The sequence below is a fragment of the Schistocerca piceifrons genome, chromosome 2, assembly GCF_021461385.2.
Source record: "Schistocerca piceifrons isolate TAMUIC-IGC-003096 chromosome 2, iqSchPice1.1, whole genome shotgun sequence".
Lineage (NCBI taxonomy): Eukaryota > Metazoa > Arthropoda > Insecta > Orthoptera > Acrididae > Schistocerca > Schistocerca piceifrons.
In genome coordinates, this window is record NC_060139.1 from 484,982,098 (window position 1) to 485,004,167 (window position 22,070).

Genomic DNA, 22,070 nt, shown 5'->3' on the forward strand with positions numbered 1-22,070 from the left:
ATCAATCTGATAAAAGGTTTGTTATTTTATTTACACAACCATGTATGTAATAAGCTGAGAATTTATATACATCACTATTCCATGGTTTTTGTTACTGATCGATGCATTAAAATGCAATGCAGATCAGTCTTTGCTAAAGCATACTGAATTGGGATCTGTGAATCGTTCTGTACCTCTTGATATCAAAACACTGTCAAACATACGAGAAAACCTTCAGTAATCGTTATGGACAATGGGTCATATCATTTGTCTACCACTGATAAGGCACCTACAGCAACTTTCAAAAAGCAGACATTATTGGCTGGATACAATAAAAAAAATACACATTCTGATACCAGTCGACTGAAGAAAGAGTGAATTACTGCACCTTGTAGCTCTGAATAAAGCTATGTGTTGTAGATAATTGGCAAATGTATGGGTATTAGGTCCTCAGACTTCCATCATATCACTGCCATTTCAATTCCATTGAACTCATATAGTCGTGAGTTAAGGGTTATTTGGCAAGGGACAACAAAAAATGTGCACTATCAGACATGGAAACCAAACTCTCTCATCATATTGGCATAATGTTGTAAGACACATGAAGGAAGTAATAATGAAAGCATGGGAAAATAAATATGCAGTGGAAAAATATCATAGAACAAATAATGTAGAACAAATAAATTATTTTATTAAAATCAGACTATTTTATGGCTGTCCGGGAGTGGCAACCATAATTTGGATATGGAGTAGGACGTGACCATGTTGTGAATAAAATCTGGTGGCAGGAAAACCATTAGTGACAAATAAGCGCCAGCTAGTATAAAACAGTTACTTAGCTTTATTGACAGCGAAGAGTGTACCATAGAGACAGTTCCAATTAGTGTCCAAAGAATATTCCTGATTTGTGGCCTAAGTCGTTATACAATACTGAATCACACAGCGAGCTAGCTAACCAGACAACGAACGACTGCAACAGGCTGTTTGCAAGACCCCCTGACTCGGGGCCAGCGCTCCTGTTGTATCGTGTAGGCAGAGGGCGCTGTAGGCCCCAGCTCAGCAATGGCGCGACGTCTTCGGTCGGCGGCAACGCCATGTGCCACCGGCGGTCGCGACAGGAAACTGTGGCAAGCGATGCGACGGCAGGGCGCGCGCGCTATACAGTTCTTCCGCGGATACAACAGACAACATCTTGTAGCTACACACAGTAGTGAAAGTGATTCAGACATAACTGGCATGCTTCCATTAGTGATATACACGTTACCAAAAATTCTGTTGTTTTCACTTCTTACAATTTTCTCTGTTTATTTAGATAGTTGCTTACTTTGTGACGTGTGTGACTGAATGCTCGTCTTATTGCTGCTGATGGTCTATAAACATGTTATTAAGGCATCGTAACGCATCATTGTCGGTACAGTCGCAGCTACTGCTCTCCCCTCTACCTACAGAGGTGTTGGTAACAGTCGGTAACTAGACGACTTGTTTCTTTTTTTGTTACGCATGCAGCTGTCGATTGGTACATTGTGTACTAGCCGGCAACCCTGCTCCCCACCACTGCCGTCTGTCAATCATAACGCAAATTTAATTAGAAGAAAATTAAAGAATGTTGTTGATACACTTGTCGACTGTTGTTCCACATAATTATGATCCTGTTCAATGCGTGTGGTGACCCATGGCACAAGCTTTTTTATGCCCTACTTGAAGAACTCTGCTACCGCAACCTTCCACAACATCAGAACCTCTTTCTGCATCTGCTCATAGCTTGAAAATTTAATTCCTTCATGAACGTGAAAGGATGGTAATCTGAAGGCGCCAAGTCAGGGGGGTATGGGGGAGAGGTTCAAAATATCCCAACCTAACGAGTCCAAGAGTGCATCAGTGGCTAACGCTGTGTGAGGACAGGCAACAGAGTCACTCTTATCATCAGCATTTCCCTTCTTTTGTTTGAATGCTCCTTTTGAATTTTTTTAGGGTCTCACATTATTATGCATTGATGGTCTCCCCCTGAGGCACAAATTTGACCAAAATGATGTCTTTTCTGTCTCAAAACACTGAGACCATGAGTTTTTTGCCCGAAATTGTGGTTTTGCATTTTTTTTGGCAAATGGGCAGTTTGTGTGACAGCACTGCCACGACTATTTTTTCGTCTCAGGCGTGTAATGAGCCACCCATGTTTGACGTTTCATCTCCAGACACAATAAAGCTTAGAAAATCCTCGCCTTCCAAATCATTTTGCTCAAAAAACTCGCGGGCGCTAATGAACCGATTTTCTTGTGCTGCTCTGTCAGCTGTTTTGGGACCCATCTTGCGCACAGTTCCCAGTATCCAAGCATTTCTGTGAGTGTCTCGTATAAGAGACTTCTGGAGAGTTGTGGAAATTTCATCCACTGTCAGTCGGCGATCTTTACAAACAGTTAGCTCGATTTTTTGTGTCAACTCATCAGACAAAAGGTAGGTCTTCCACTCCTCTGTTCGTTATAGTCGTCACCGTCGTCGTGCTTTATGGAGGATTCTGACCTCGGTTTGCTGCAGCTTACAGCAGATACACTGCTTTTCCCACTTCATTCTGAGGATGTTGCTTCTTGTACTTCTTCTTGTGTTGTGTCTTCCTGTTGTACTTCTTTCTTTTTTTTCTTTCTCTTATTGCGTCGACCGCTCACAACTACTCATGTGGCAGTGTGGACATCTCGTGGTCGTCTGCCAGTGCACCTAGTTGCCTAGGGCACTGACGAGACAGTTCTCCGAATTACGCGCTGACGCGTAAAATATCCTCTCAGACTGCCGGCATCGATCTCTTAGCATCGGAATTATCGTTTGCAGTGTGCTGAGCAATGTGTCTGTGGCCTTTCCTCACACTATGGCGGCGCACTTGAGCCCTGGCCTGATTAGTGCCAAGTACAGCATAATGCCACAGTGTGATGCCAGTGTCGTCGTGGGACTCAGCAGGGAGTACAGCATGTGCATTCTTCCTAGTGGTTTACTCCTCGTCTCCCTGATATGTGGCTTCCATATCAGGCATTGGTCAAATGTGACACTGAGGTATCTGCCAGTGTTGGACCAGGATATGGACCTCCCTGATGCGTAGTGGCTGCAGCTCTAGTGGAATCATCTTTCTGGTGAAAATCACAGCCTGACTTTTGGCTTCTTTGAATCTGAACCGCCATTTTGTGACCCTTGCTCCCAGCTCATTGAAGGCCACCTGCAGGCTTCGCACATAAAGTGCTGTGTCATCCACGTAGAGTGCGAATTCGACCCTCAGGCCTTTGGGACGTCTGCTATGAAGAAGCAGTACAGGAGGGGGCTAACAATTGACTCCTGAGGTACTCCCACTCCGATGGGCCAAGCTGTAGATTCCCCATCGTCCATGCCCATGTGGAAAGTATGCCAAGTCAAGTACTATTGGAACAGGTGGGTGTGCGACGCTCTTATCCCATCATCAGAAGTTTGTACATGAAGCCATCGTGCCACAAGCTGTCAAAGGCTCTGGAGACTTCAAGGAGTACAGTCCCAAGGTACTCGTGTCGCACCTACTCCAGCAGGTGCAGGAGTTGATGCTGTGTTGAGTGGCTTCTGTAGAAGCCAAACTGTTTGTCAGGGAGCAAGCCTTCGTCCCTGAGGTGGTGTGACAGTTGCTTGGTGTACAACCTCTCAAATACTTTGGAGACTGCTGGCAGCAGGCTGACGGGCTGGTAGATCTGGACCAGCCTGTGATCTTTATCAGCCTTCAGGATGGCTACCACTCTGCATTTTTCTGTGCAGTAAGGTAGTTGCAGATCTTCAGGATGGTGTTGAAGATTGTAGTTAATTTGGTAACCTCTTGTGGCAATGGATGCTGTAGCATGTCTTTATTGATGTGGTTCACGCCCTCGCTTTCCTGGGCTGGAGATGTGCTAGTTGGTACTGTACTTCTCTTCTGAGATGTCTTCTATGACATCTGTTTCTTCCTTATTGCTCATGAACACTGGTAGCTAGCCATCTATCAAGCAGATGTGTTCATTGGCGATGACGCCCCCCACAGACGTGAAGTTGGCTGCAAACACACAAGCCAACATTCTGGCCTTGGCATCAGGTTCAGCGCCGGGATTTGCTGGCATCGATGCAAAAGCTGCTGTGCCGTCTTCCATCTGATACTGCCACTGGTTCTGAGTGTGATAATTTTTCAATTTTTCCAGTCTGACCTCGATTTCGGTTGTTGCTGGTTGCAACTTTGATGTTGTGGCATAGTCATCTTAGCAGATTCTTGGTCGTCAGTTGTCTCGTGACTTTCCATTCCTGATAGACCGAGATTTTCCAGAGTATGGCCTGTATGATTTCAGGAGGGAAGCTGCTAGGAATAATCCGTTTGCTTCCATCTTCTATACGTTGTGGCCACCTCCTCTGCGTCCAACGTGCAGTGTGTAGATGCGGCGAGTGCCTCGTATGCACCTTTGTCATCGGAGTCGGGCACAGTGCTGGCGCTTATTTGTCACTAATCGTTTTCCTGCCCCCAGATTTTAGTCACAACCTGGTCACGTCCTACTCCATATCAAAATTATGGTTGCCACGCCTGGGCAGCCAGATGAGTCCGGAAATCCTCCCAGTGAGCTTGGTGATTTGGTGATACTTCTTATGACCCTCTGGTGGGTGCAACCCCGTCTGTGCCCAGGTCAAAGGTCAGTGGCAGATGATCTGACAATAGGGCCAGACATATGGTCGCGATGGCAGTCGTGTGCGGCCCTCTTGACGATTGCTACATCCAAGACATCTGGGCGACAGTGATGTGGGTAGTATGTGGCGTCATGTGGCCCCAGCATTATTGTGCTGTTGTTGTTGGCCACTTGGAGCAGCCATCTGCTGCCAGTGGTGGTCACTCACGAGTTCTACTCCGAATGTTTTGTGCTGAATTCGCCGCCAATAAATAGGTTTCCCCACATCAACAGTAGAGCGTCGAAGTCCCTGGGTTGCAGGAGACGATTTGGCTAACACTATGCATCAATGAAGAACACTTGGCCAGCGGAGGGGCTGATGGCGACACCTGATACATCCAGTGTAGTCATCTTGGAAAGCAGTTCTGGCTGTTGGTGCAATGATGTTTTCACATACACTGCCACCCCGCCGCCCTCCGTTTCTCCATCTGTGTGATAGAACTGGAAGTTCAATGCCCACATGTTTACTCCAGGTTTTGGTGATGAGGCAGATGTCCACATCCTAGTCATGCAGTAACTGCCGAAACTCACCCTCTTTTGTCCTTATACTATTCGGTGAGGCCCAGGACTGGTGTGTTAACCTTGTCTGGGTGTTGTGGATGCTGGTGTGGTGATGACCTGGGTGGCCGCCTGCACTGCAGCTACTATAAGCTGCGGAATCTGCATGATGAGCTGTCTGAACTCGTTTAACATCGCCCCGAGTTCCGCAGCTTCAGTTGTCGCAGCTGGTTTCTCCTTGCCCAATGTCATCTGTTGGGCTTCATAGGCGGTTTGCGAGTCGGTAGCGATATTCAGTGGCCGCTGCCCTCGCCTACCGCACCACTGGTCCGCTCTGGCTGGCGTCCGTTGCTCTGTCTGTGGTCCGCTCCCGATGGCGTCTGCCGCAATAGGCGCGTGCTCCGCCTGACGTTCGCGCCTCTGTATGTCTGTGGTGGCGGCTGGATGTTGTTGTGATGGCCTGGCTGGTGTTGATGTTCTTGCTGTCGCTGTAGCGTAGCTCCTTTCCCACTGTACTAGCTTGGATGGGGCTGGCCACCCTCTCTGGTTTGCGGCTACGCGTTAAAATGCACTGCAGCCTCTTCAGTTCGCCACATATTTCTCTTGGCAGTTGCAGCATCTTGGAGGATCTGTCTTTAGGGTAGTGCAGTCCCAGCTGAGGTGTGTACCTGTACACTTCACCCAGTAAGTGGGCATCTAGCACAACTGTGTGATGTGGTCACAGCACTGTTGAAGTACTGTGCAGGCCCTCTTTTTCTGCAAAGTTTTTCTACTGTAACTCCGACACTGTCCACTAACTTAACCTGGGAAGTCTTCCCGTTTTCCACATTGTCATCCAGGACGGGAAGGAAGAGCGGTGTGTCCAAGTTGTCTCTATATGACTTCATTTGCAAGGCAGCACTAATGTTGTAGCCCATTTCTTCTAGCAGCTCATTTAGGTATATTTGGTCGATGCTGAAGGGAGCTTGCAGAAGGCGACCTTCACCCTCTTCACTGGCCCTGAGGTGAAGCAGAGGAAGCCCTCCTTCTTCACTAGGTCCATGTCCCCTTTGTAGTCTTTGGCTGTGGTGAAAACTTGGTATTGTTCGCTTCCTGTCACGTGAGCTGTGAAGTTAGCCTTCACGGCCGATTTTATATTCTCTTCGGATGTTTTGAAGGCGTCCACAGGCTGAATACCGACAGGCGGTGGTGGAGGCATCTTCTTCTGCTTTTTATTCTCTATTTTCTCCCTGCCTTCATCTGTGAGGACGAGGAACCGGTTTTTGGTGCGATGCAGTCTGTTGTTATGAGTATCACCACGCTGGCTGTGTATTTGCATTTCAGCTCCACGAAGCCATATTTGTCTGGCATGTGTGGGGCTCTCATCCCCTTCTGTGAGGCTTTTTGTTGCGTGACGAGTGTGAGGGTACCAGTGGTGGCATCTGTGGCAGTGCGTTTCATGCTGGTGGTGGTCGCGTTCGCGTCAGTTGGGCGCTTCAGCGACGTCTGCCACCATCGCCATCCTCTCAACTACCGGTTTTGCCCCTCGCATAAGACCTAGCGCTAGGGCAAGGCCCTCATCTGCCTCTGGAGGGTGTCAGCACTTGTCACAAGCGGCGTGTTCTGTGATGGCGTGGCCAGCCGTAGTGGCCGAGCGGTTCTAGGCCCTACAGTCTGGAACCAAGTGACCGCTACGGTCGCAGGTTCGAATCCTGCCTCGGGCATGGATATGTGTGATGTCCTTAGGATAGTTAGGTTTAAGTAGTTCTAAGTTCTAGGGGACTGATGACCTCAGAAGTTAAGTCGCATAGTGCTCAGAGCCATTTTTGTGATGGCGTGCTGTCCTTGGCAGCCATGGGCCACAGATAGTCATTGTTGCATGCAAAACCGAAACTTTGCCCGCAGCACTGCTAGTAGTGGTGTGGTGGAAGACAGGTGGTCCTCCTAGATTCAGGCGTGCGCTACAGCATGCAGGGGAAAGCCCCCATCCACAGAATGCGCGCTCAATCTCTGCTGTGTTGCACCTTTCTTCCTGGATTGCATCACCATAGGTGGTAGGCAAAATGCCAACCCACTCGCTTCTACAGCTGAAGCTGCATCTGCATAACAAGGAGCCAATCCAGTAGTGGCGTTCTTCTCATTCTCCGAGTCCATGCGCCAGTCCATCTTAGGTAGCAGGTAGGATGAGGCCTCCAACAGAACAAGCCACACTACTGCAAGTGAAACAACCAACAATGACATTTATATTCCTTGTATGACAAATGTTTGACCATGTTTTCCGAATACGTCGCGACTTCCAAGGGTGTGGTTAGGCAGGACCCTAAGAGTTCAGCTTAAATTGCTGCGACTAAAAGGAGAAGCCACCATATGTATAGCGTTTTTTCTCATCAACACTTCGCTGTTTATTCGAAATATATCGTGATTTTCGAGGATGTGGCTAGGTGGGAGCCTAAGAGCACAGCTTAAATTGTAGCGAATGAAACGAGCAGCAGTGGTATTTATAGTCTTGCTTATCAGAAATATTTAGTTACAATCGAATCTTTAACAACACTTTCGTCAATTTGTCGGTCACGAGAAAGATCGTGCCACGCTAGCGAGGGACGTCACGTGACTGCTTTCCGATTTCAACTGAATGCTAGACGCGCTTCCGATATTTAGTCACTAAACAAGAGGTTCATTCAAGTAGTTCCCAGAGAGCTACTTTCCAGGGTGAAAGATAGGCGCTGCGCGTGCGCAGCTAAGATGGTGTAATATCCTTGTTTGCTTTGCTTAAACGCTTGGTAAAATGTTGACGTCCTGAACATTCTCCCTTAACGGACAGAAGCAGGGTAACCGAAGAGTAAGTTCCGAAACCGACGATTGTGATCACAAACTATTTGCAGTTGCATGGAAAAATAGTTTTTCCCATTCAAATATGGTGAGGATCTTTTGGCATACTGTGTATTCTCTTGTCCGTTCCGTCGATTGCCCAATCGCACCAGGCATCCTATTTCCACGCAAAATTAGCTTCAGTTTGTGCCCTTTCCCCGGCCGACAGCCACTTTATCACGTCTACTCCTAAAACGACCTTTGTGTGACATTGTGCAACTAACCAACACAGATGTTAAAGCTGCCTGTCACATCTCTAAAACATGTTGTTTCATGACCATCAAACCACAAAAAGATTCAGAATGTGTTGTAATGAAAGCAGCTACCCATTTCCCCCTGCCTGATACTTATAATGGCTAGGTTTCCTGCATGTTTCACTTACCTCCCCTGCCACATGATGCCACACACGAAAGTGTGCCATAAATTCAGTGGAATACTTTCAACTCCCCATCACTCGACAGAAAATCGATTCCAATTCGATGGACATAAGCAATAAATTGCAGTTATAAATTTTATCTTTCAGCCAATTGCAGTTTTGTTGGGTTCTACAAGTAAATACTTTCATTCAACATGAAATAGATGAACACAGGAATTGCATCAGCTACTGAAATATTTAAGAACCCTCCACATCTATGCTTATTGTCAAATGGTCGATCATATGGGATATCAAATGAAATTTGTAACTGGACTGAGGATTTTTTGGTAGAGAGCACACAGCATGTTGCTTTGGATGGAGAGTCAACGTCAGATGTAGAAGTAACCTCGTGTGTTCCACAGGGAACCGTGTTGGGACCCTTGTTGTTTATCTTGTATGTCAATGATCTCGCAGACAATATTAACAGTAACATCATGATTTTTGCAGATGATGCAGTTATCTGTAATGAAGTACTCCTGGAAGAAGCTGCATAATTATTCAGTCAGATCTTGATAAGATTTCAAAGTGGAACAAAGATTGGCAACTAGTTTTAAATCTACAGAAATGTAAAACGAAAGTAACATAAAATTATCTTATGTGTATTATATCAATGAGTCACTGCTGGAATCAGCCAACTGATACAAATACCTGGGTGTAACACTCTATAGTGATATGAAATGGGATGATCACATAGGCACAGTCATGGGTAAAGCAGGTGGTAGACTTCGGTTTATTGGTAGAATGCTGGGGAAGTGCAATCAGTCTTCAAAGGAATTGCTTACAAATTACTCGTGTGACCAGTTCTAGATTATTGCTCCAGTGTGTGGGACCTGTACCAGATAGGACTAACAGAGGATATTGAACGTATACAGAGAAGGGGAGCACAAATGGTCACAGATTTGTTTAATCCATAGGAGAGTGGAACAGAGATATTGGAGGAATTGAATTGGAAGACTCTTGAAGATAAACATAAACTACCCCAAGAAAGCCTGGTAAGAAAGTTTCAAGAACCAACTTTAAATGGTGACTCTAGAAATACATTACAATACCCTACGTATCGCTCACATAGGGATTATGAGAATAAGATTAGAATAATTACTGCACGCACAGAGGCATTGAAACAATAATTCTTTCCACATTCCATACGTGAATGGAGCAGGAAGAAACCCTAATAACTGGTGCCCTCTGCCAGGCAGGTCACGGTAGTTTTTTAAGTATAGATGTAGGTGCAACAAAACAAGAGTCACGTGGATTATACCCCCACTCTAACCGAGGCAGTCCTGCGCATGCCAGAATCTAGCAGTTTGGGACGGCAGAAAAAAATTTCCCGATAGAGTGAGGCTGCTTGCTCTCACTATACGGCAAACGGATACACACCAAATAGCCAGAAGTTACGAGAAGGGGCTGCTTATAGCGCGAGACTCCGTTGGCAGCTGCTTGAACGAACCATAACAAATATTTCTAAGATGCTAGCAATCGATGGACGCTGGTCGATCAGATTGACAAACTCAAAGATGGTAGGGGGTTGTGGAAGAGGATTGGATATGGATATTTGAAAATTATGAAAAAAAAATTTTTGTAACTATTTTGTAATATTCATAAATTAAAACAATTCCTAGTGAGTGTAGTGTGGTCATCGATCATAAACAGTTCATGGCATTACAAGTGAAGTGGTGTAGGTGTGCATCTACCATAGTGTTTATATTTCCTGTAGCGAGCAATATTTTTCATGCAATTGTGTTGTTGTATGTTGAAGGGCCACTCTTTAAGGATTCGGTATAAAACCTGCTATATTCTGCTGATGTCCACTGGTTTCTCTAGCGTAGACGGTTATGAGTAACGAAAAGGGAGCATGCCGGTTTAGGAAGCAGAATACATACCGGTATTGTGTAAATGTTCGATAACAGAATGTTTTCAGGGCAGTAAGTATTATTTGACTGCTATGAGTATTACTTATTATCAGTTGATAATCACTGACATGGCTGGAGGCGTGCAGCTGTTACAGAATCCCAAAGTTGAAAATCTTCCATAAGTTTGAAGGGTTGACTTTTACTTGTGTTGTGTTACACTTGAAGAATGAACTTATCCACTGTATAAATAACGACAGTCTACAGTGAATATTTTGAACAGTATTCAGTTGCAACGCAGCTGTAAAATCTATTCATTAATACTTTAGAAATGTATTTACTGTATTGATGCTTTTTTTCGAGCGTTGAATAACAGATTAAGAGCTTTTCTAGACCTCTGACAAATAATACATCATGATAATTATTTCTCTCTAATAATGTCCTATGAGAAGCGAGATTCTTAATTTATGTTAATATACTGAAAAATTGCATCAGTAGCACATCTTCCAGTAAACTACTTAAGGATAATAATATTGTATAGAAAGAGTGCCAGGCAAAGCGATTCCATCTCAACTAACGCATTATCTCCACCAGTAAAGGAAACTTTTAAGAAGTATTAAGAGGAAAATGGGAGGAATAGTACATGTTATTGGAAAATACATGAATTTCTTTGATTTTATTGATCATTTATCTTATGCCTCTAGTACAGAAAATCATCAGTGAATGGAAGAAAGTGAATAGGGCAAGATCGAAATTGGGCTTGAAAATCTACTGTAGCAGAGGATTGTGTTTAATGAGCACATCATAAAAAATTACTGGTAGTGAAGTTACACAAAAGCAGATGATTAGATTTGAGGAGGAATGAATGAATAGCAACAGAATTTTAGGGAAGAGGAAAAATATTAGCTGGAATGATTTTGATAAACCATGTAGGGTTTTCAGACCTAAGATTCACATGTGTCTGAACATGACAGTTTATGATGACTTTTAGTGCAGAAATGGAGGGCTGTTCAGAGATCAATGGAAAGACACATGTTTGGAAATTAGTGAGAGAGGTAATACAAATAAATGATTCAGGGAACAGACTGGACTGGACAATATAATTAATTCTTTCTTTTATTGTTAATTTATTCTTCCAAGGATCACATTACAGTGATATTGGCTTTGTCATCATGGTGCAATGAAAATAAATAGCTTAAAAATATACATCCACTCAGAATATTCAAGTATTCTTTATGAGGATGGGTCAGTCATGTCCTTGATGAAGAAACGATACCAGCATTTACCTGAAATGATTTAGGAGAACCTAAATCAAAATGACCAGATGAGGAAACTCCATCCTGCTGAATATGAGGTCAGCATCTTAACAAATGCACTGCTTGATTTAGTTGGTCCCTGTTGTACAATGTTCTTTGATATAAACACAGTTTTTCTCTTCATCAGTGCACAAGAACACCCCCTAGTGACCGCAGACCAAGAGCTTGCTGCTGTGCCTCTTGCACCAATTCCGGACCCTTCAGAAAACTGGTTCCGTAAATGTGCCACTGTTCACCATGTATGTCTTCATGTTCATCTGTCAGTATACCTGAAAAACTGAGTTGGCATCCTCCATGATAAGTAAGGTGTTGAACTCCAGAGGATAATATGATTGCTGTCATACAGTGTAGATTTTTGTATGTGATTTTCTTGCCAAAGCATTGCAGTATTGTAATGTGACAAGGTGGTGGCATTAGCCACATTCATTTTTAACTACTACTATCAAATCTTGTATGTTATCTTTAATTTATATTATGCATTAGTTATCAAGAATATTTTAGCTGCCTTTTTAAACAGATGTATTTTAGTAATATTTTTCATTTCCTTGGGAAATGTATTATAAAATTTTATTCCCTGATAGAAAATGCTGTTTTGGGGTTTCTGTTTGTCTTTCTAGTAAATATAAGTCCAATCTGACTTTTGTTCCATGATTATGCATAGAAATTGTAGTGAAATGCTTAGTAAGTTAATGTTTTTCCTGATGTGCACAGTAGATTGGTAGATGTAGGCCTACTCCCTTGGTGCAATAAGGATACAATGAGCCTGACTGCTAGTTATTAATCCTACAGCTCCTTTATGCAATTTGAAAATTTATCCTTGTTTTGTGCTTTGAATGCCTAGAAAAGAATTCCATACCTCAGAACTGAGTGTATGCGTACATAGTATGTCACCACAAGACTTTTGCTGTTACAAACTGTTGATAATGTTAATTGACAATCAGAATTTTTACCTAAAAGCTTTTTTATACAATCTATAAATTTATCATGAATATTTCATGTGACAGAATTGTGTTCCCTCTTTATTTTGAAGCGTGCACTGCTTTTCTTTATGTTCAGTGTTAATTTATTATATATGGCCCAATCCTAAACATACTTGAGAGTTTCACTTGCTTTCTCTAATACGAGTTACAGTGTTTTATCAGTGACAATGCTGTTGCTATCTTCAGCAAAGAGATCTTTTTCCCCATGTCTTATAATATCTGGAAAGCTGTGAAGAGACAACAAAAGCCAACGTATTTTATCCTACATTTAAAGCATACCTCTTACCTAATTAATAATAGGTGTATAGTAAAGGATCAATTAGGTAACACACTATATTGATTGTTAAAACAAAGCTTAAGCATATTGTAAAATACCTCTGCAATATAGAGAGAGGTTATAATTATACATCCACTACTTGACAGGGCCCTCATGAAAACGAGTGATAGTTGGACAGTGAAACTTTGTGGAAGCATTTGTAAGCACATGTGGATGAGAAATAATGAGTAAACCATTGAAAGAAACACACTTTAATTTCTTCATGAAAGTGTAACATTTGTTAATTGTTTACCATGATTATGTTCCCTATTACAAATATTGCCCAGTCTGACAACCATTTGCATCCATGACAGCCTGAAACCGCACTGGAGGTACCATTTCACTATATTGTTCGTAACACTTTTCAAAGGTGGAGCATGGAATGTTCAGCTATCTTGACACAACTCATTAACTGCTTGAAGATCACATGACATCCAGCATTCTCAGCCATAGCAATGGTATCTTCTCCAACAATTTGTGACACAATTAGCTTGAGCCTCTCCCAGGAACTATTCTCATATTGCCAGTTAATTTGAACTTCCGAATTATGTTCTTCAACTATGGTGTGGAAAGAGGACCTCTCCATATTCCTGTAATGCATCTGTACTCGCGAAAAGCAGCAGTGTTATGAGTAGAGCACTGCTTACCTTTTTGAGAAGGCTCATGTTGACTGTCTGCAACTTTAGTGCACATTGATCTTTGTGTTTCAACCCTACTTCACCGTACCAGTGCCAGCAGCTAACGGCAAGCCATTACACTAGCACTACCAGCAACGCAAATCCGGCAGTGCTCTGTCTGGACATCACTATTATGAAGTCCTTAACCACGTGGTAAATAGTTTTCCGTGTACCCTGGCTCAAATAGCGAAAGCTTACTTGCAACCACCCTGTACTTTTTCAGTATACAATGTTATAGTTGTCTCCATTATCTAATTTATGGAACACAAGCCAAAATTCACTTGAAGCACTGATAGAAGTACACTGACACTGATAACTGTAAAATAGCTTAGCCAGTGACAGAGAAAACATGAAGAAATTTAACCACAAATAATAACCAATTTGTGAACAGTTCCTTATTAACAGTCATTATAAGAATGACGTATTGGTGGCATCCAATTAGTACATGGCTGGAGTAAGCAGTCTCAGGTCTGCTGCCTGCCGTGGTTGCCACTTTATGGTGCTGTCATTTGGATGAGGGGCTACCAGGTGCAAAGATTTTAGTTACAGCAGAAAGTGTTGTAATCAAGACACTGGGCATAAGGAAGGAGATGCTGGTTTGGATGTTAACTCCTTGAGGCAGTCTGACAGGCATTTATGTGCATGTGCTGTCAAACCATCAGTCGGGGATGTAAGTTGTAGAGTGGCTTCAGTACAGGCAGTAGCTGGTGCTTCAGTTGTCACCGGAGCTGGTTTTGATGGCACCTCAAAGTTTGATGACGATGGGAAAAGAAAGTATAGGTGGCAGTCCAGGTCTGCTTGAACCTTTACTAGCAGCCATCAAGCATGCTGGTCATAGTTGTCAAGTCAGACCAAAGGGCCCTGTGCTTGGTGTCAGTAGTGCAGTAGACTAGGCGTCAGCAAGAGCAGTAGTGTGCAGTGTTAGGGTGCATTGTTAAGGTGCCTGCAGTAGTTCCGCAGGACTCATGCCCCGCAAGGTGTAGCTGTGTAAGAACTGAGAAATGTGAGCAAATCATTGGGAGAATTGGTATTAGGACTGAAAACCTGCCCACTGGATTTAATATGCATCCCATTTCCTCTGCTTCAGCTAGCTTAAAAAAGGTGAGTGATTCCTCACTGTTTGCAATTGTGTCTGAAGTGAATCTCTTGTTGTTATCCATTAAAAATTTCGGAGTGCCATAAATAGCAAAAATTTGAAAAAGAACTATAATTGTTGTGTGTGACATTGTAGCACCCATTGTGTGTACATAAGGAAAATGAGAATATACATCAGTAATTATAAACCACATGTGATTCAGAAAAGGACCCTTGAAAGTCAACATGCACATATTTTCACAGTTCAGTGGGTGTGGACCAAGGAAAAAACTTTCTCAGTTGCCACCTGTTTGAAGGATCAGGTTGCATGGAAGGGAACCAGTAGTTTGAAATCTTAAGTGAGTGACTGACCAATAGACCTAATGGCTAATTTTCATGTGATCACCCCCCCCCCCCCCTACCCCTGTAGCTCTGGTGTAAGAGCCATTTCATGAGAGTATGAATTTGAGGAATGAAGAATAGTTCTTGATTCAGAGACAGTGTCATAGGGAAAGTAACACTTGAGAAGTGAATTTGCTCAAGATGGTATTATTTTGGGCCAGTCTTACTGTACACGAGCTATTTTGCGCAGAATTGGATCTTTGACAATCTAGGAGGTAACTACACCTGACTGTACTGGGAAGTAATTGATAACAGAACAAATGTTGTTATCTGAGTGGAAAGGACAACTCCATGACAGTTGCAATAGGGTGCAGGACCTGTGGGAAGTTGAGAGAGCATTGGCATTTAACTTACTGGCCAGGAGATTGGTAACATATTTGATATTGGTATTTGCGAAGCAAGAGAGCCAGATGTTGTTGACATTGTGTTGTTTCAACCTCAAGAGGATTGCAAGGTCCAAATAATGACCTCGAAGGCATGTTTGTGAATTGGAAGTGCACTATACAGTGATACAAATGAGATTTCTGGACTGTATAAAAACTGGCCAGTGTCTCTTTCTCAACCTGTGACTGTGTTGGGATTAATGTTTTTTATATATAAGGTGTGCGGTACTCCATTTCATTTCCTGTGACCAAGAACCGTTCCGATACCATAATCTGAAGTGTCAGTTGTTTCTATGTAGAACTTGCTGGGGCTGTATGGAACGAGGCATGGTTTCAATTTCCAGTTTTGTTTCAGCATTGGGAAGCCCATTCACAATTTAGAGACTGCTCAAATTTTGGCATCTTTGCATTAAAGTGTATGTTATGGGACAGAAAGTTGTGCAACTTTTGAAAATGGAAATAATAATTCATTTTTCCCGAAAATGCCTCAAGTTCTTGTAAAGATGGAGTGGGCATTTCTGAAATTCATGAAATAGTGTGTAAGACGTCCTGTTTACTCAAAATTAATTATTTATATGTTGCATTAAATTGCACTTTATTGCAGTTCAATGCAGCATAGTGAACAATCACTCTAGGTTTGCCAAATGAGTTTAGTGCTGCGCCCTGTGACTCTGATGTCATTTAAATAATTGACACATGGGAATTGGCTGAATAAATTACTGGAAGTAGGATTGGAAGATCGTAGTATTGCTGGCAACAATGAAAGGGAGTCATCGGTACTGGAACAGGCTGAAAGGAATCTTTCTTACAATAAAGTGCAGTGACATTGCATCAATTGGAATCTAGTGATACCTGTCTGAAAAATCTGTTTGTGTATAATGTTTGGCTCTATCGAGAAAAGAGAATAAATCATCTGTGCATTGAATAGGGTTTAAATGAATGATAACTGGAGCTTTGATTGCCTTAAAATCCCCACGTGATCAGTAAGATTCTTTGTATATCTATATTTTAAGCTCTTGATTTTTATTGTATTACTGTGACGGCTCTTATATCAATGTGGTACTATGCTTGGATGAAATGAATAAATAAAATAAGATCTATTCTGTTTATGAATCACTACACGAGATGCTACAATGTCACATAAGACATGTGTGATAAGATTAGCCTAATCAAACTTGGGCAGTGTGACTCTGGTCTAAAATATACATTGTGAGGTACTTTGTGCATTGTAAATCAAAATAAGTCAGAAAATTCTGTGTTTTAGTTTTCGACTGTTTGGTATAGTATTGCTGTGGGAACCACCTTAACCTGTTCATGTCACTGAAAAACCAAACTGATTAAAGGCATCTATTCCAAATATGGTTTGAGTGTATGGGAGCAGCCCTACAAAAAAGGTATTGCCCTGGATACATGTTTGTAGGCTACTGGGATTACACATTGACATTTAATCAGAATCAACTGTTGTTTATATGAGAATAAAAGTCCAGATTGCTTAGAAAGAGGTAAGTTTTCCAATTCAGAAGTGAAGACAGTTGCATCCATGACTACCTGGAACTTTACTGGTTGGCACAAACTACATAAGTCGATAAGTAATTTTTATGATGTGCCTGTTGATGGCTGCCACTGTGCATGTAAGTGATGCGCACCATTGTCCTGCTTGAAACAAAATCAATAACGAACAGTGTGAGATTGACAGACACTCCTGACATTGCTGGAGTTAAGGGATTGGGAAAAATGGAGCACACTTGTTTCGACAATTCTGCTTTGAATGATATACAAGATGCTGAGGAAGAGGTGAGCAAATAGACCACATGTCTTGCGTATGTTCCCAAGTTGGCTATGACATTAGTGGAACTTGATCATTCACTATGGTGACTTCTGGGCTGCACCAAAGATGTCATTCTGCTGCCTGAATTAAGGGATAACTTTGTGCAATTGCTGAAACTTCAGAAAGTGATGGGAATGTCTACCACAGTGCCTGTGTTCAAATCTTTTTGTGTGATGCAGTCATGAATTAAAGAATCTGCATAAGACTGTCTCCTACTCAGTCAGTAGGATTGTGATGAGATACACGTAACTGAACACACATAACTGAAGTGACACAACCACGCTGGTACTGCCTAATTTTGTTTGTTATAATACACAGACATTAGTTCAACAGTATGGGAAAAGGGCAGTGCATTAAGGTCCTTTAAAGAGTGTAATGTATGAATCCATTAAATTGTGTGGTCCCTTACTTCTATGGTATGCTGCATAATTATGCTGAATATATTTTTAGTAAAGTATCACTTGTTGACACTCTATAAAGGAAGTCTAAGCTGTGGTTGGGGTGGCAGATGACATTGACAGCAATGCTATGAGAATTGCCACATGTGGTTGGAACGGTTTCATCTTTTTCTGTTTATTATGTAGCAGTTCCAGTAACACTTGTTACATTCTTGTCCACATGGATTTGTAGCCTCTCATTGACAATGTTTTATGATACATGCATAACCCAAGTTTTTGAAGACAAGTCAAAATACATTAGAAGTGCTGATAAAAATATTCTGATGCTGAATAGCCTCATTGTTGCCATGAATGAGTTTAACCAGAATCAATGTCCAGTTCATAAACATTGTAGCACTAATCGTGTTGAGATTTACTTAAAGTTATCATACAAATAATATCTGCAGAGAATAAACAGACACAAATCTATGACTTGCGGTAGCTGTTTTAATAACACGCTGTGGTTTGGATGGTGGTGCTGCTTGACAATAAATTTCTAATCAGCAGTTGCAACCCTGCAACTGGTGGACCTTAGTGACCATATCAATATTAACACCTGACCATGCCAGAGGTGGTCACAAGATGCCCGGGAGCTTTGATGATCATCTCTGCTCATCTTCCAGAGCTAAGCATCTCATTCATAATAGATGGGTACTGGCTCTCTTTTTTAGACAGGCAAATTGGAAAGCATGGAGAATGTAATGGAAAGGTGGATATGGTCAACTTCCTGAAACCATTAGAAATGTTGTGCATAATGCCTAGTGATAAGGTAAGACTGAGTTCTAGGACATTAGTTGTAACATTATCAGCAAACTTGGTTGCAAATATGTGTACAGGCTAGAGAAAAATTGTGTCATGACATTTTAACACTGGATAGCTCACGTCAGTAGGAACCAAAATTACTAATTTTGTGTAGGTCGACAACGCACCATTTTTAAACTACGGAAATTTGGCACCATGTGCTCCGATTGGCTGTGGGTTTGCTCTGTTGCTGTTTGTTGGTTGGTGGGCAGCACTATGGTTATCGGTTCACACATACAAATGTCTCTTGCCCCACCATCGCCCCAACATGATACGCATACGTGTCAAATAGGTTCTGCTGTTTGTCTCCACCTCATGTCAGAGGCATTCACATGTAAGCTACACTTCAGAGCACATGCACATCACCTGCGATTTAGTCATACAATAAGCATGGCGGCACAGTATTCGCTTGAAGGACAATGAGGTAAGGTTTTTGTTTATGGACTAGCCGGCGTTAATGCACATGAAGCTCAATGGTTGTATGAGGAACGGTGCCCAGCAAGACGCCACCCACACCTGCAAACGTTTACAGTAGTTCACCAGCGACGTGGCAAAACAGTCTCATTAGAGGGATATCATGGTGATGCTGGAGGACCTAGAACGCGATGGGATGCTGCATTTGAAGAGACGGTTCTCGAGTGCTTCGAGGAAGCACGTACGACAAGTGCTCAAGTGGTTGGACACATGGGGGTCACTCAGGGGGTAGTCTCGGAGGTGTTGAGGGGTGACGGCCAGCATCCATTTAGTTTCCACTCTGTCCAAGACCTAAATCCTGTGGCGGACTATGAACACACGCTAGAGTGTTGCTGGTGGTTTCTGCAATGTGTTGAACGAGATCCCAACTTCCCCGCCATTGTGTAGTTTACCAATGAGTGCACATTCCATCGGGATGGCTGTTACAACACTCAAAACGTTCAATACTGGGCAAGGGGAAATCCTCACGTCACGTACTTCCACAGACACCAGGAATGATTTTCGCTCAACATTTGGGTAGGAATTGTGGGTGACCATCTGATTGAGCTGGTCCGTCTACCTCGTCGACTTACTGGGGCAAATTACCCTCACTTTTTGCAAGAAACTCTTTCCAGCCTGCTGGAAGATGTTTCCCTGGACATACGGCTACACATATGGTTGCAGAATGATGGTGCATCCACACATCACAGTCATGCTGTGCGCGGATATTTAAATGAACTCTTCGACGGTTGAGTAATTGGCAGAGGTGCTTGTAGGACATGGCCCCTGGATTCACCAGACCTCACGCCACGGGACTTTTCCCGGGGATTCGTCGAGGTTCTAGTTCTCCCACCCGGACATGGACCACCTAGAAACAAAGAGGAATTACTGGATCATATTCATCATGCCGTCAATCACATCAGGGCAATGCAGAAATCTTTGAAAGAGTTTGGTAAAACACCGTTTGGCATTACCAAACTTGTGTCATGTCAGAGGGTTGCTAGTTTGAGCATCTGCTTTAAATAAACAATGTCCTAGCTACAAAAAAAAAAGGCCCTTTTCAGGGCCAACACATTTGTAAAAGACTTACTGTACATGAACAAGCAGCTGTTGATGGGTTTGTTCCTGGTACGTCTTATCATGAAACTACAATGGATGTGTTGGGAGCCTGGCGGATTAGCCCCCAGAGTGGAAGGAGGGCGCACTACCACCGAGCGTGCGGCCCACCTTGGATACATTGCCATCTCCAGCAGGCAAAGCATTTGCGATCATGCCTTGTCCAGAGCATCCAGCAAGAGTGCAATCCCACAGCCAATTGGAGCGCGTGGCACAAAGTTTCCACAGTTTAAAAATGGTGTGTTGCTGACCTGCACAACATTGGTAATTTTGGTCCCTACTGGCATCAGCTACCCAGGGTTTAAATTCAGTGACACAATTTTTCTCTGCCCTGTATATAAAAGCTGACAAAATTTTAATTAATGTAATACGGGAAAGTCCTGGATGGAATACAAATAATGGAACAAGTAAATATTTTTGTAGAAGAGTGGATGAGAAGTAGAAAGAAGAGGGAAGGACGAATAGCACTGCAGCCCAAAATGGAGTAAGGAGTTGTATTGGGTGGAGTGGATGAGGAGAAGAAAGAAGAGGGTAGGATGAAGAGAAGGGAGAATATGAGCTAGGGAAAGGCAGTAAAGAGAGGATAAGAATGTGGTACCAGTGAGTTCACTCTGGTCCTGGTAGGGGAAGTTTCATGGGGGTGGGGGGCTGCAGGATAGAAAAAGGGAAGAGGGAGAGTGTAGAGATGTATAGGCGTAGAGTAATTGACATGTGAATTGAACTAATATGTAGAGCTAGTGAACTGAAGGAAACGGGGTGGGGAGGCACAAGAGTAGGTATGAGTGTCACAAAGGAGGTAGTGGAGATTGAGACAAGGGGACTATCAGAGCCAAGGAAGACGTTGTAGGTAGAGTTCCCACCTATACAGTTGAGAGACAGTGTTCTTTGGCTGGAAGATCAAGATGTCACTGGTTGTAATATTGCCATCGATGTCATTTTTGTTGTGCAAAGTGACATACGCTGTTCCAGGGTGTCAATTTTACTATTGGCTATTTGTTAAAGTGTACAGTGTTTGACGGCCATGTCTGCGTAAATGCCAGTGTAGAAGTTGCAGTGGAGTTGGTGTACAACGTGGCTGTTTTCATAGATGATCCTGCCCCTAATGTAATAAGAGAATATGCCTGTGATGGGACAGATATCATGCATGTGGCAAGGGAGGGGGAGTAGGTGTGCCATCAAGAAGATGGAGCAGGATGTTTCATAGTTTGAGTGGTTGTTGGAATTTTTCCTTGGGAGTAGTGGGAAGAATATTCCTCATTTCAGTGCACAGTGAAATATAATTGAAGCCCTGCCAGAGGATCTATTTAAGCACCTTGGCACTGCCACAAAGTTGTTCTCTGTCATTGGTGTGTTCTGATGTTCTCCAACCTTCTCATCCAGATCGTTGGGTAGGTGATGAGCTGTACACCAGTGACCATTCCCTGATCTGAATACATCTACCAGATTGAGCTGTACCAACTAGAAAACTGCCCACATGGTTGCATAGAAAGGTGAACGTGGGTGGTGCACAACAAATGTCTGTGTTTGATTGTCGAGGCAGTTTTCAGTTATGAGTTGATTATAACCCCAAAATGGGCCAGCACATCACTGGCAAATCTGTGTTGAAATTTTTGAGACAGCAGTGAAGACCACCTGTTCTTCTGTGGAGTGATGTTGGATATTTAGATTTCAGCTAACAGTGCAGCTATCATCAGTGCGTTACAGGCAGTCATGTAGACTCAGCATTGTTTCGACAACACATAGTACAAAAAAACTGTGGTATGTACAGCCATCAGTCAAACTGATGCAGACCATCTTGTTCTAATCACTGCCCTTGCAGGATCCCGCTTTATGTCTTTACTAACAATAAGTGATTGCTGAGAGGACAGTTCCTCTAGTGATGAAGTTTACATCTCGCATGGTAACTTGTCTCAATGTTGATAGTACTGACACATCACTACATTGCAGTGCCTCACTGGGAATGCTAAAGAAATCTTTCTTAAGTAGTTTAATTTAAAGTGGTGAAACTGATCAGTC

At 42.9% G+C, this 22,070-nt stretch overlaps 1 protein-coding gene across 6 annotated transcripts in view; it reads left to right on the forward strand.

The window, feature by feature from the left end:
- Nucleotides 1–9,775: 9,775 nt before the first annotated feature.
- The window catches only part of LOC124777949 (cleavage and polyadenylation specificity factor subunit 1), a 299,452-nt gene continuing 287,157 nt past the window's right edge, over nucleotides 9,776–22,070 (forward strand). The window contains exons 1-3 of one of the 6 annotated variants that reach the window (XM_047253501.1): nucleotides 9,776–10,103; nucleotides 10,181–11,625; nucleotides 11,715–11,893. The gene's annotated coding sequence lies outside the window, so the exon portion shown is untranslated. Of the gene's footprint in view, nucleotides 11,626–11,714; nucleotides 11,894–22,070 lie in introns of all 6 variants that reach the window. The other 5 variants (XM_047253503.1, XM_047253499.1, XM_047253500.1 and 2 more) reach the window with 5 other exon arrangements.